General features: G+C 42.8%; 1 long non-coding RNA gene across 1 annotated transcript; it reads left to right on the forward strand.

Moving 5' to 3' along the window:
• The first annotated feature begins 11,614 nt into the window (after window positions 1-11,614).
• On the forward strand, window positions 11,615-15,013 carry LOC138429638 (uncharacterized). The gene is made up of 2 exons (XR_011252946.1): window positions 11,615-11,744; window positions 13,565-15,013. It is a non-coding gene; the product is annotated as an uncharacterized lncRNA (long non-coding RNA).
• The last annotated feature ends 1,254 nt before the right edge of the window (window positions 15,014-16,267 follow it).

Here is a 16,267-nt window from a genome sequence, read left to right on the forward strand (position 1 = left end):
AGCCGTCCTCAGTGATCAATGCAAACAAATAGAGGAAAACAAAATAATAAGAAAAACTAGAGATTTCTTCAAGAAAATTAGAGATACCAAGGGAATATTTCATGCAGAAATGGGCATAATAAAAGACAGAAACGGTATGGACCTAACAGAAGCTAAGAAGAGAATACACAGAAGAACTGTACAAAAATGATCTTCATGCAGCTCGATACCAGAAAAATAAACAACCCAATCAAAAAAATGGGCCAAAGAACTAAATAGACATTTCTCCAAAGAAGATATACAGATGGCTAACAAACATATGAAAAGATGCTCAACATCACTCATTATCAGAGAAATGCAAATCAAAACCACAGTGAGGTACCATCTCACACCAGTCAGAATGGCTGCTATCAAAGAGTCTACAAACGATAAATGCTGGAGAGGGTGTGGAGAAAAGGGAACCCTCTTACACCATTGGTGAGAATGCAAACTAGTACAGCCACTATGGAGACCAGTGTGGAGATTCCTTATAAAACTGGAAATAGAACTGCTATATGACCCAGCAATACCACTGCTGGGCATACACACCGAGGAAACCAGAACTGGAAGAGATACGTGTACCCCAATGTTCATCGCAGCACTGTTTACAATAGCTAGGACATGGAAGCAACCTAGATGTCCATCAGCAGATGAATGGATAAGAAAGCTGTGGTACACATACACAATGGAATATTACTCAGCCATCAAAAAGAATGCATTTGAATCAGTTCTAATGAGGTGGATGAAGCTGGAGCCTATTATACAGAGTGAAGTAAGTTGATGCAGTATACTAACCTATATACAGTATAATACAGTATACAATACCAATACAGTATGCTAACACATATATAATGAATTTAGAAAGATGGTAATGATGACCTTATATGCTAGACAGCAAAAGAGACACAGACATAAAGAACAGACTTTTAGACTCTGTGGGAGAAGGCTAGGGGGGATGATCTGAGAGAATAGCAATGAAACATGTATATTATCATACGTGAAGTAGATGAGCAGTCCAGGTTAGATGCATGAAAGGGCACTCAAAGTCAGTGCACTGGGACAAGCCTGAGGGATGGGCTGGGGAGGGGCGTGGGAGGGGGTTAGGGATGGGGGACACGTGCACACCCACAGCTGACTCATGTCCATGTGTGGCAAAACCACTACAATATCATAAAGTAATTAGCCTCCAATGAAAATAAATTATTTTTTTTTAAAAGAAGGCTGATTGCCAAAGAATTGATGCTTTTTAACTGTGGTGTTAGAGAGGGCTCTTGAGAGTCCCTTGGACTGCAAGGAGATCAAGCCAGTCCATCCTAAAGGAAATCAGTCATGAATATTCACTGGAAGGACTGATGCTGAAGCTGAAACTCCAATACTTTGGCCACCTGATGCAAAGAACTGACTCATTGGAATGGACCCTGATTCTAGGAAAGATTGAAAGCAGGAGGAGAAGGGGATGACAGAGGATGAGATGGTTGGATGGCATCACCAACTCAACAGACATGAGTCTGAGTAGGCTTTGGGAGTTGGTGATGGACAGGGAGGCCTGGCATGCTGCAGTCCATGGGGTCGCAAAGAGTCGGACACGACTGAGCGACTGAACTGAACTGACTGATGACTGAATGAGCATGCACTGCTTCCCAGGTGGCTCAGTGATAAAGAATCTTCCTGCCAATGCAGGAGACATCAGTTCAATCCCTGGGTCAGCTGGATTCCCAAAGAAGGAAATGCAATCCACTCCAATATGCTTGCCCGGTGGGCTATAGTCCATGGGGTCGAAAAACCATTTAGTAACTAAACAACAACAAAGGCATATGCATGCCCTTGAGCAGAGGAGTAAGAAAAGAGCTTCACTCCAGGGCAGTTAGTGCAGGGATAGCGTTAGGTATTTTTGCCTAAAAAATTCGACGGACAGAGAATCCTAGTGGGTGACGGTCCAGAGGCAGACACAACTGAGCACAGCACACAGGTTCTTTACGAAATTGCTTTTCATGGCTCAACTGAGAGACCCTTCGCTAGAATTACAGACACATCTGGTGATTACTACAGAAATTAACACGGCAGCCTTGGCAAATTTCAACCAACTGACCTGGGAACCTAAGTAACATGTGTCTACAGAGAAGTGCAATTTTTGATTTTAAGCCATTGACTTAGAAACAAGCTTCAAAGATAGCCAATTTGTGAGTTGTGGAGGATAAAGATTTGTGTCCTATCTTTAAGGGCTGCTTCCACTTTTCATGGAGAACTTGTGATAGAAACATGGATATGTAAAACTGAATCACTTTGCTGTACAGAACTGAAAAGAGCACAACATTGTTAATCAACTACATTCCAATATAAAATAAGAAATTTTAATACATAAAAATAATTTCTTAAAATAATGAGCAATTAAAATTAATTTTTAAAAAAGATCTTTCAATCTAGTGGAAAAGATGAGCATACTTTGGACAAAGGAACCAGGAGATCCAAGCACAAGGGCACTTACATCCACCTGTGGCCACATGAGGACAAGAACACAATCCATCAGGGAGCCACCCCCGCCCCCACGGCCACAGTACCTGCTGCACAATGGTCTAGCTCCATAAGCCTTAAAGAAAATAACACAGATGTGAAACGGTTCTAAACTCCATTGCATCTTCCCAGAGTTAATTTTACTGGAAAATTGTTCCCTGTTTTTAGAACACTAGTTCCTAAGGACAGAGTACAGAGGGGTAGAAACTTGTTTTTTAATGAACTTGCCTAAGAAAGTTGATACACCCTAAAACCCATCTAGTTATGCAATTCCATTGCATCTGCCCCTTGTTTGTTTACTTTGAAATCACCAATCAAATTCTTGGAACAGTCAGTGCAAAATAATAATAAAAGTCTGTTCATTTTGATTAGGGTCTAAAGGAAAAAAGTAGTGGAAGAAAGGAACAAGGCCTCAGTTAATAATTAAGAAAATATGGCAGAAAGTCATATCTAGGCAAAATGAATCAAGATATCATCAAAGTAAGAAAATTAGCAATACTACTGTCCAATATTGTGCAGACTTTATTCAAATTTCATGAATTGTCCAAATAGTGACCTTGAGAACAAAGGAAAACCCAGGATCACACATTACATTGATTTGTCCTATGTTCAGCCATACCGACCACCCTCGTGTATAAAGAGCAGAGAAACTGTTGGTGTCCTGCAGAATCTCAGAAAATATAATTCCCTGGAGCTCTTCCTGAGGAGTTTGCTAGAGCACATGTTTCAGACAACCAAAATGACGGGATAAGCATGTACACAGGGCAGGTGGTGAGCATTTTAATATGTGGTTACTCGAAGAACAAAACTTAATGCAGTTTAAATGGAAGACTTCATAGTCTCTGTGACTATACAGATAAGGATCTGCCTACGGGAAATAGGAAAGTCATTAAAAAAATGGAGAATGACAGTAGCATATGTGATAAAATGAATTTACCCATTTTCAGGAATCATAGTTGGTGGTAATAGTATTATGTTGTTATTCAGAGACTTGTGTGTGTGCTCTGGGATAAAGCAAGCGAGTAATTACGGGATGTTCTAACGCTACCACTGTAATTCTGTGTGGTTGAGAACTAAGGTTTGGGGTGTGAAATTAAGGAGCTATGGATGCAGTAGAGAGATAGCAAAGTGCAAACCCTGTAGTTTTGAATTTCCGTTAGAAATCAGTGCGAATTCCTATTTACAATAGGCAGGACTTGGAAGCAACCTGTTAATGAATGTCCGTCAGCAGAGGAATGGATAAAAAAGATGTCGTACATATGTACCATGAAATATTGCTAAGCCATAGAAAGGAAGAAAGGGTGCCATTTGCAGAGATGTGGATAGACCTAGAGCTTGTCATACACAGGGAGGTAAGTCAGAAAGAGAAAAACAAATATCATATATTGATGCATGTATGTGAAATCTAGAAAAATCATATGGATAAACTTCTTTGCAAAGCAGAAATAGAGACAGAGACATAAAGAACAAATGTATGGATACCAAGGGAGAAAGGGGCAATGATTTGGAAAACTGGAATTGACATGTCTACACTATTTAAACTACATATAAAACAGATAACTGATGAGAACCTACTGTCTAGCACAGGGAACTCTACTCAATGTACGTGGTGACCTAAATGGAAAGGAAATCGAAAAGGAGGCGGGGCTAAAATGTATAGCTGATACATTTTGCTGTACAGCAGAAACCAACACAACATTGTAAAGCAAGTATATTCCAACAAAAACTAATTTTGAAAAAGACAGAAATCCATGTGAATGCTCAAGGCACTTTATCTTAGATAATAGGTAGATAAGTAGGTAGAAAGATAGAGACATATATACGTATGCATTTTCCTAGCTCTGCCCACTGGGAAAGCCTAGAAATGGTTACCATCCCAATTCTAGATATATGTCAAGAAGACACAAGAACGACTAGTCATAGAGGCCTAACTTGAAAAGCTTCTCTGGGTCAAACGTCAGTTCAGTTCAGTCGCTCAGTCGTGTCCGACTCTTTGCAACCCCGTGAATCGCAGCACGCCAGGCCTCCCTGTCCATCACCAACCCCTAGAGTTCACTCAGACTCACGGCCATTGAGTCAGTGTTGCCATCCAGCCATCTCATCCTCGGTCATCCCCTTCTCCTCCTGCCCCCAATCCCTCCCAGCATCAGAGTCTTTTCCAGTGAATTAACTCTTCACGCGAGGTGCCCAAAGTACTGGAGTTTCAGCTTTAGCATCATTCCTTCCAAAGAAATTCCAGGGTTGATCTCCTTCAGAATGACTGGTTGGATCTCCTTGCAGTCCAAGGGACTCTCAAGAGTCTTCTCCAACACCACAGTTCAAAAGCATCAGTTCTTCGGGGCTCAGGTTTCTTCACAGTCCAACTCTCATATCCATACATGACAACTGGAAAAACCATAGCCTTGACTAGACAGACCTTAGTCGGCAAAGTAATGTCTCTGCTTTTGAATATACTATCTAGGTTGCTCATAACTTTTCTTCCAAGGAGTAAGCATCTTTTAATTTCATGGCTGCGGTCACCACCTGCAGTGATTTTGGAGCCCAAAAAAATTAAGTCTGACACAGTTTCTACTGTTTCCCCATCTATTTCCCGTGAAGTGATGGGACCAGATGCCATGATCCTCGTTTTCTGAGTGTTGAGCTTTAAGCCAACTTTTTCACTCTCCACTTTCACTTTCATCAAGAGGCTTTTTAGCTCCTCTTCACTTTGTGCCGTAAGGGTGGTGTCATCTGCATATCTGAGGTTATTGATATCAGTTATACATATATCCACTCTTGTTTAGATTCTTTTCCCATATAGTTTATTAGAGAATTGGGTAGAGTTTCCTGCACTTTACGGTATGTCCTTACTAGTTATCTATTTCATATGTAGCAGCATGTATATGGGATTTACATATACACATAGTGACATGTTTTAAAAGCCTAACTGGTCAACCTTCAAAGATTGCAAAGAACTAGTGCATTATCTTGAAAACTAAGTAAGTGAAAGAAGAGTGTCAAACATTTATCATACTTTCCTATATGAACTAAACCATTAGGTAACCAAATAGCAGATGAAAGACAGTATCTCCTTATAAAATTATCCCAGCTTATATAGGTGGGATAAACAAAAACAAAATGATGGGTTAGAACATCACAATTCTGCAATGCCCTGTGAATAAATAAATCTAGGCAATGTACATCATATCAAAAACAAGGGAAGGACTTCCCTGGTAGTCTAGCTGTTAAGAATCCACTTTTCAAAGCAGGGGATGAGGGTTTGATCCCTAGTCTGGAAACAGATATTCCACATACCAAGAAGCGACTAGGCCCACACCCTGCAACTACCAAGCCTGTGCACCACAATGAATTGAATAATTTAAAAAAGCAAGAGGGAAATGGGCATGTATGTGATCAAAAGACCAGGGTCTGAACCCGGAGGTAAGACCTCTGGATCCTAGCTTGCAATTGATAGGATGACAGAGAAGAGAGGAGCATCTTGATCTGCACCGTGAGTGTGCTATTGGCAAACTCCAGCCTGGGGAACACTCCACAGATCAGAGGGCCCAGGTTCTTATATAAAAACTTATTTGAATGGGCAAAACCCATAGGGTTTAAGGCTGTATTCTTTGGATTAGCCATAAGGATGCAACAAATTTTATACTATAAAATTCATAAAAGTGATTACTTTTGGTGGGAGTGATGGAGTGTCTAGAGTAACAGGCAAAATTCTGTTACAATTAAACACTTTGAAAATACATGTAGACATCAGAAAATAAAATAGGTGTTGTTTTCAAAAGACTTTCCAGGACAGGAATCTGTTATGATCACGATATACAAACATGGGGAAACCCTTACAGTATACATCAACATATAAAATCAATGTCTAGATGAAGTCATCTAGCTTGTACACCAAATCAGAAACTGTGAACACAGGGTGGTATGGATGGGGCCCAGACTGAGATGGAGAGTCAGCTGAGAGGCTCAGCCCATGAAGACATTCAAGTTTAACTCGATGTATTTTCATACTATTTGCATTTCTACAAGTGCCTTTTCATGTTTTGTTTATATAGATTAAGTGAATGAATCAGTCAAGGAGAGAATGAACTGAAGAATATGTGAGCTAGTAGGTAAGAGTCGATGGGCAAGTGAATAAATGAGTGAGATAATGAATGAGTGAGGGTGGGACGGAGGGAGCAAATAGACAAAGAAAAAAGTATCCCAGTAAAGTAGTCAGGTCCTGATAGAACAGTCTTCAAAAAAAAAAAAAAAAGGTCACAGGGGGTAAAAAAAAAGAAAAACAGAAATGGGAAATCTGGTCAACCCAGATATTCCATAGCCTGCATATTTGAAGGTATTTAAATCCCTAGCCACTGACTCAATGAGGTTACATGCTAAAATTTTGTAAATGAAAATTTCAGAAGGATACTTGAGGATAGACCAGTCAAGTGTGAATTCAGAACCAAATACCACTTTGAAAGATCCTGTGCATCCATCCTAACACCTACCTGTGTGCCCTCCCCTCCAGGAAACTTCTAAGCATGAGATCCCACGAGGAAGTCTTGCTGGCCTGTTCAATTTTATCATTCCCAAAGAATTCTAAAGCACACCTCTGCATCCACCCAGAACTGCAAACATTCCTTTTAAACACAGAACCACAGCCTCTAAATCAGTGACCTCCCAGTGTCCAAATTCAGAGCAGAGAGACGCTCTTTCAAACTTGAAGCTGTTCAAAAACAACTAACAGTACCTCCAACCAAGTTTCTCCAAGTCACCATATTTAACCCTGGGAATTCAAGGTTCTGGAAAAGTTGTCAGAAGGAGAACGTGTTGCTTAACTTCTCTGGACTTCAGTCAGGGACTCTATCCGTAAAATGGAAGGAATTCATCACCCATTGCAGAGGGGATGTGGCCTCAATGAGAGAATTATGTGAAATGCTTAATACGGTGCCAGCTTCATAGCAACTGCTCAGTGGATGTTTGCTGTGGTTATTTATTTTTATTAAGGTGAAATTCACATAGCATAAAATTAGCCATTTTTAAGGAGCACAATTCAGTGGCAATTAGTAATGGTTACAATGTTGTGCAACCACTTCCCTCTGCATCCAAAACATTTTCATGACCCCCACAAAAACCCCATACTCATTAAGCAGTTATCTCTCTAATTCCCTCCTCTCCCTGCTCCAACAATCACTAACCTGCCTTCTGCTTCTATGGTTTTACCCATCCTGGATGGACTGTGTCATATAAACAAAATAATGCAATACATGACTTTTTGTGTCTAGCTTCTTTCACTTAGTATAATGTTTTCAAGATTCATTCATACGGTACTGTATATCAATATTCCATTCATTTTTAAGGTTGAACAATATTCTATTGTTTATCACAATTTGTTTATCTGTTCATCCATTGATGGTGTTTGTGTTATTTTCCCCTTTTGGCTAACCTGAATAGTGCTGCCATGAATATCCACGTACGTGTATTTGAGTACCTGTTTTCAGAAGGAAATGGAAACCCACTCCAGTACTCTTGCCTGGAAAATCCCATGGACTGGAGAAGTCTGGTAGGCTACAGTCCATGGGATCACAAAGGGTCGGACTCGACTGAGCGACCTCACTTCACTCACTTTCAATTCTTTGGGCTATAAACCTAGCAGTGAAGTTGCTGGATCACATGGGTAATTCTACGTATAACTTTTTGAGAAACTGTAAAACTATTATTATTTCCAAACTGTTCATTCCAGTGCCTACTAAGAACAGGTACTCTTACAAGGGGTGCTGTAAATATCCATGAGCTATAACACCTCCCCTCTGGGAACTGATTTTCTATGAGCAGCATTCCTGCAGAAAGAAACAAATGGTCATAATTCTGCACAGGCTGTTAGTTTTATTCAAAGTGAGTTACCTAAGAAAACTCATGACAGTTGAACCTCAAATGTCAAAGTAACCTTTATCCCCCAAAGATACATATTTCAAATATATATATATATAGGTAAATAAACCTATTCTTTTAAATAGAGCTTATAACTTCTAACTGGGCCAAATGACGTTCTATAGCCAGTAACTGATAAAATATGTTCTCAGACCTTTAATCATATACACCCTTGCAAGAACAGATGCAAAATGGCAGAAAGTCTATCTGATATAATTGCTCAGATGGATCCATATCTTGTAAAGGAAGGTTGGAGAAAGAAATATAGTACCATGTGGAGAAGGACCCATTAACAGAGCTCATAGAAACACAGATGAAAGGACAACATAGTAGGTTTCAGAACAACAAAGCCAGAGCAGAGATTCAAAGAGCAGACCAGTGAGACAACGATACCAGGATGTGGAGAAGACGTGCCAGTTATGGGAAAAGGCAAGGTTAAAAGATGAGAGAAGAATGTCAGTTTCATGCCCTTGCCAATATCTTTCATGGCTGATTACACCCTGACAGCCTATAAATTCCTCTAATAGTTTTCAATGAAGAAACTATTCTTCTACCCATCCCCACAACTATTAAGCAGTGTAGCTGGTTTAGACTAGCTTCCAGAATCACCCAAGTGGTGTTGATTATCACTGGTGGGTGTGGATAAGGAGCAAAAGAATGCATTCTTCTGAGAACCTTCTGGGCAAAAAGCACCATGTATGGTAAATATCAGATTCTGCATATAAAATGTCATTATTTCCCAACTGAAACAAATATCTAAAGACTACCTCTCCTCTCTCTGTCTCTCTTCCTCCTGTGCCTCAGACTAAGACTCATACAATAGCTAAGCTCTCCAGCAACCACCCCTCAAATTCACTTTTCACAGTCAAGAGATTTATATTTCCCACCATGGAAAAACTTACCATGGAATAATTCTGGCTCCATATACATCAGCCAAGACACAAAAATTCAGTTTTCAGAGACAAAAGGTCACTCATTTCCACCCAACAGTTTCTTTCATGGTGCTGGATGAAGGCGATGATAGCAAGCATCTAATAGGACAAAATCCCAAAATTCTGCTAGAGATGGCAGAAGAGCTCCTACACAACAGATCAGAGTCCTACAGCAATGCTACAAAGAGCCTAGCCTTTCATATTTCTAGAAAATTCTGTAGAAAGAGAGGGTACAAATATTTAGGCATATTCTCGTATCACCATCCTGAGAATCTTGAGTTTCAAAAGGAGGGTCAGTGATGGGGTGGTGATGAGAGAGAGAAAGAAAGCAAGTAGATGTCATTCCAAAACATTCTAGAGCTTTTAGGACAAGATGTAAACGTGCCAAAACTGGGCCCATCTATAGTTTTGCAAAATGAATAAGGAGATCTCACAAATATCCATACATTTTGTATCTTTTATGCAACCCCTCCACCATCTTAAACACTATTGGAAATTTCCAACTAACTGGGGGAAAAAAAAAAAAACAGTTCTCAGCCTTTCCTCAAGATGTCTGAGGAAGTGAGACTAGAACTGGGGTTTTTTGACGTGTGGCAAAAGCCACATCATGTTTTAGAAGGAAGATGGGAAGAGGTGTGTCCTGCCCAACCACACAGAATTCCTCGGCTGAGAACAGCTACTAGATCTGTGTCCCAGCTGTGAGCTGCCAGAGGATATTTGCCTAAATGCTAAAAGGACTCCAGTCATGTACTTTTTCTGTTTGGAAAATTACTCCTTGTTTGTTTGAAAATTTAAAAAAAAAAAAAAAAAAGATATGAGCGTTGTTCTCACTTGTGAGCCTTTGTTTAAAACCAAGCTTTCTTGATGCATCTTGTGGGAACTGAAACTCAGCAATGCAAGGATATAACCCTCCTGCAGAAAGCCTGATGTTTCCCCAAAAGCTATTGGACTCTTCTTTCCAGCCCTAGAGCTCAAAGTTATTTCTTTGTTTCCTACAAAAACTTAAACTTGAAAGAATATATGTGATATTCTGAACTCACATTGCAAAAAGAACAACAGCATTCTAAACTCAAGCTTTAAATAAAAATGAAATGCTTCTCTTGCCCCAGATTAGATGATTGAGAAAATGTTCAAAACCTTAATCCCATGAAATATGCAAGGTGCTGTCACGCATCCAACTCTCTCTTACCCCTTCTGAAGACCCCACCTCGATTGCTCCATCTCCTCTACCTGAACCAACTCCAAGTCTACCCCAAGCTCTTTCCTTCTAAGTTTACTGAACCTCAGTCTTTAACCCCCACATTTTCTTGCCTTGGCAAAAACCCTAAAGCTTTCAGGGTGGTTAACAAACAGTAGGTGTCGGCCTCCAAGGGTTAAGAATTCACAGATGATAATCATCAGTATATTGTTCTGGAAAATTAAATACACCTGGGCCAAGTTTCTTAAGGCTGTACTCTTTGGAAATGCTTCAATCTTAAAAAAAAAAAAAAAGTTCAAGAATGTGAACTTCATTGCTCACATATATTTTCCTAGGTTTCTTTTTTTTCTCTCTGATAAGTCATTATGTGATTTGGGTTTTCCCTCTTTGATATATGAAAAATGTGCTTGCATCCTGCCATCCTAGCAGGGGCATGAAGTGACAAAAGAAACTGCTCATTCAAGAAGGCCTGACTGCTCTGTCACTAGATTCAGGCAGTCTGATGGCAGCGCCCTCCAGCAACAAGCATGAACTTGGTGGGGTTGGCCCTCAATCCAATTCAATCCTTCTATACACCAAACATCAGGCCCACCTCAAGTCTCCAGAAAACCTATCAGGATGTTCTGGTTGTCAAGAAGTTCATATCTATTGGGATAACAGACTAGAAGAGAGGTGAGCACAGGCTCCACCCAAGAAGGAGACACCCGTGGTAGAAGAAAGGCCGAGGAACACATCACATACTGTGGTCACAGGCTCACGTGGTGATGGAGAAGCCATGACGGGCTCCAAGGCAGAGAAACCAGCAGGAGAAAAAGTCCAGAAATGTGAAAGGACTTAGGGGTGCTCCTTGGGTGCCCAGACCAGGCCATGGGGAAAAGAAACAAAAAATGAAGCCTAGAAATACCAGTCAAAAATGGGTGATGAATGCTTTAGTGTGTTGGCCTTATTCTGCATTAAGAGGAGGGCAGAATACTCAGATTTCATTCTGGCAAGAGATCGAACGAGGAGTTGTAACAGGAAGCATGACCTAATATAGTTCTCCTCTGGCTTTGGAGAAGTTGTATGAGCAGGGAGCAGACAGCAGCAAAGAATCCTTTTCAGTCGAGGACAGCATGATGGGACTTCAGGAAGAAAGTGGCCCTTGAACCTCTTAAAGGATGAGCAGGACTCAGATGGTGAGTGACGAACAAGGACACCCTGATCAGAGCAGGGACACAGGCTGGCCAGCATGCAAGGCTCATTCCAGGAGAAGCATGGGATCTGCCAGGGCTGGCCAAGGCTGTTGGAGGCTTAGGGCAGAAGATAGGCTGGCCAGGTAGACCAAATCACATTGTGGAGGCCTCTGAATGCCACCTTAAGGATATTGTTCCGAAGGGAACAGGAAGCCTGCAGGGCTGATGATGTTCAGGTTATCGCCTTCCTTTCAATTGGCTGTGACCACATGGGATGTGAGCAGAAGTGATGGGCTCATCAGCAGATCTTCCCATCCAAGCTCCAGGGCACCCCTTCCTTGCCTTTTCCTTCCCAGCTGGCACTGAGTTCAGAGTATCCTTGGAAATCCAGTGAGCATGACGAAGCCTCTATCAGCCTGAATTTCTGAAGGAATGGCTCTGTGCACACAGTCACACCATGACCGGCTTACTCACCCAGTACTATTGGGTGAACAAAAACCAACCATCTGTGAATTGTGTATCACTTTATGCATTGAGATCTATTCGTCATATCAGCTCTGCCTAACATACCTCATACTGGCCCCAACTACGAAGATGGCAAAGGGGAGAAAAGAGACACAGTCAAGAGACTTGTGGAGGTTAGTCTTCTAGACATGGCTACCCATTTTAAGGGCAAGTGAGAGTCAAATATGGGGCCAGTATGTCCAGGCAGAATGGAGAGGAGGATTGAGAGGCTATTCATCTGAGTTACCACGAAAGGAGAAAAAGGTTTGGAAGAAGGTGTATGTGTATGCTCAGTCATGTCTGACTCCTTGCAACCTTATGCACTGTAGCCCACAGGCTCCTCTGTCTGTGGGATTTTCCAGGCAAAAATACAAGAGTGGGCTGCCATTTCCTTCTCCAGGGCATCTTCCCGACCCAGGGGTTGAACCCATGTTTCTTGGGTCTCCTGCACTGGCAGAATTCTTTACTACTAGCACTACTTGGAAGAGGTGGGATCTATTTGGGACCTGTAGGAACTGGGACCCCCTCAGTGGAACTGTCCACCAGGCAGTTAGAAACACAGGCAAGGAGCCAAACCATGGAAGCCTGGGAGAACCACACAGATGCTTCCAGAGCAGCCTGTGCTGCCCAGGAAGCCTCCCCAGGCACTTTCCTCAATGTTGCAAATATCTATGTATGAAACAGACAAGGACCTACTATGTAGCTCAGGGAACTATACTCAATATTTTGTAGTAACCTATTAGGGAAATGAATCTGAAAATATATGTATAGTCATGGTGTGGTATGCCTGAAAGTAACACAACACTGTCAAGGAAGTATATTTTAATTGTTTTTAAATACTGTAGATATCAAGGATCACAGACTTTCAAAGGTTTTTACAACCACTTAGAACCTACTGAGAACTACCAGCTGCCCTGATGGATAGCTAAAGGCAATCAGCAAGTGCTCACAACTGTCAGAGATCCTCCCCAGGACATCAGTGCTCCTAAGGGGACCGAGCCTTCCTGAGATGAGAGTGTCAAGTGGCAAGGAAGGCCTTCATGCCACAGTCTGCCTTTGGGGTGTCTCCAGTCATGGAGAAAAGTCAAGAATCCCCAAGAAACAAATGCCAGTCAGCAAGGTAACAGTTCCAGGGCTTCTATAAAGCTCTTAATTTTCCACAAAGCATGCTCATGACCTTCATCTCCCTTCCAAAAAAGGAGAAGGGAACTCGGGCCATTCTAAGGTCCACAGAGAGAAACAGAGGACACTGGCAGAAAACATGTAAATTATCTCTCTTGAAAGAGGCTATTTACTGCCCCTGTTTTTCTCTGTCTCAGCCAGGACCATCTGGAGCCCAGAAAGACAAGCAACAGCAGAAGGAAGAGGAGATGGCTCATTTCAGCTGCTTGGACACACCCCCCTTGGAAGGGAGCCTCCCCAGAGGATGTGGCTGCTACTGTTGCCCTCAGGGTCTCTTCTCCAGGTTGTTCTACACTCAGGCTTCACTCCGGGCACATTAGACTGGATCAGAGGCTCTGCTACGACTAGCGTGTGTGTTAGTCGCTCAGTCATGTCCGACTCTTTGTGACCCCGTGGACTGTAGCCCACCAGGCTCATCTGTTCATGGAATTCTCCAGGCCAAGAATACTAGAGTGGGCTACCATTCCCTTCTCCAGGGGATCTTCCCGACCCAGAGATCGAACCCAGGTCTCCCACACTGCAGGCAGGTTCTTTACCACCTGGGAAGCCCCTGCTACAACTTACTGAACGGTGAAGTGGCAAGAGGTTAAAACCGAAGCAGCACGATGATGCTTGAAGAGACTCCAGGCCTGGGGCTTCCACAGTAGCTCAGTGGTAAAGAATCTGCCTGTCAGTGCAGGCGACATGGGTTCAATCACTGATCCAGGAAGACCCCACATGCTGCAGAGCAGCTGGGCCCACTTGCTGCAGCTACTGAGCCTGCACGTTGCAACTACTGAAGCCCACACACCTTAGAGCCTGTGCTCCAGAACAAGAGGAGCCACTGGCAATGAGAATCCCGGGCACCGCAGCTAGAGAGTAGCCCCCCGCTCGCCACAACTAGAGAAAAACCGAGCAGCAACTAAGACCCAGCACAGCCCTAAATAAATAAATAAGTAAAAATTAAGACTCCAGGGCTTCGGGCTGCTCAAACCCCAGTGCCCCGTGCTCAACATTTTTTCTTTCTTTAGTCGCTAAGTTGTGTCTCGACTGTTTGCGACCCCATGGGCTGTCGTCTGCCAGGCTCCTCTGTTCATGGGATCCTCCAGGCAAGAATACTGGAGTGGGTTGCCATTTCCTTCTCCGGGGGATCTTCCCAACCCAGGGATTGAACCCTACATCTCCTGCATTGCAGGCGGAGGGGTGGTCAACTTGGTAGAGCGTACACTCCCAAGTGGGAAAACCTGGGATGCCATACTGCCTTCACATTAATCCTAAGACACTCCGAGCAGTGGTTTTGAAGCCAAAAATCTCAGGGCGCTTCTGGGCAGTTTCTGGCCCCATCTGCAGGAAGCTCAACTGTGAGCATCTCCTTTGATTCATCCACCCTTGACCGCCTCCCAGTCCCTCACTGCCATGGAAGCCACTGAGAACTTTCCTCCGTGGTGCGCAGGTGTCCCCAGGCTTCCTTTAGGATTCCAAAGAGTTCACAGAACTTCTCCCAGCTACATTTCTTTTTTCTAATGCTTGGTTCCTACCATACCCTCCTTTTAAAAGGAGATCAGGGGTTCTATTTTATGTTTAAAATAAAATTTAAAATCATCATTTAACATATATCTTAGAAGTCCTTCTAAGAGTCTCCAGCCCCATTAGCCATGGAATCTGCCTGTTGCCTTGTTCTTTTTTGCTCAGCTTGCAGCTCATTTAAGGATCACGGGATCACTGGAGATAACTTGGACTTCCCTGGTGGCTCAGCTGGCAAAGAATCCGCGTGCAATGCCAGAGACCTGTGTTCGATCCCTGGGCTGGGAGATGACTCACGCTCTAGTTCTTAAAATCAAACTTCCTCTGCCAAATCCAAGACCCTGAATGTATCCAAATGGTAGAAACATGCTTTTCCCACCCATCCACCAAAATACCTCCCATTCAGACCAACAATAGCCTTAATGGGTGATTCAGTCCCCTCCAGTTCTAAGGATAATCTTCCTGCTTCACCATTGGACCAGCAGCCTTCAATGTTCTTCACACAGGCTCAGAGAATTCCACTCACCCTTTTCAAAGAGTGAGGTCCAGGTTTGAAAATTGGATTGATTTCTCATTACATTAATTAATGATGTTAACATATACACAGAAATGTATCCCCATGAGGTGTGAATCTATTTTATTAGGCAGAATTCTAATGCTGTTCCACCCTCAAGCCTTTGAAAAGCACTTCTGGTGGGGAGCGGAGGCTGAGAGAAGGGACCCTTCCTGTATTTCCACCCTGGCTTCCTGGCGATGCATTTTTCAGAAAAGTTTGCCTTGAACTTCTCTGCACCTCCTACCACCTCCCTGCACATTTACACACAGAGCACCTTTGTGAGCCTGGGACTGAGACAGGGACAGAGCACAGAGAAGGTTTGTCAAGCCAAACAAGTTGGTTCATGTGCAAAAATCCCCCAACTGCGCTTACAGATTGAATTGGAAAAACTCTCCGCTGCTTCTGGTTGAAAATTCCACTGAAACCCTTCACTGGCTGCCTGTGCCTTCAGCACATATAGTTGCCAATGCTCGCACCACAGTCTACATGTGCAAACGCGCATGATCAGAGGCACATGAGCGGCGTGTGGCTTCAAGATGTCTGTGTCATCCGAAGGCCAATGGTTTCCTGCATATTTGCTGTGAATACACATCGCTGTCTATAATCGTGCTGTAGCCCACAACGTTTAACATGGTTTGCCTGGTGCGGCGCTTGGATTTTGAACTTAACAACACTAGATGCTTGAGTGTACTGAGCAATGGGGCGGGACTTCTTTGGCTGGCAGTCATACCTTGATGAAGAGCTCCAATGACTGGGAGGCAATAGTTACAGGTCTGCAACT

This window comes from Ovis canadensis, chromosome 1, assembly GCF_042477335.2.
Source record: "Ovis canadensis isolate MfBH-ARS-UI-01 breed Bighorn chromosome 1, ARS-UI_OviCan_v2, whole genome shotgun sequence".
NCBI classification, from domain to species: Eukaryota; Metazoa; Chordata; class Mammalia; order Artiodactyla; family Bovidae; genus Ovis; species Ovis canadensis.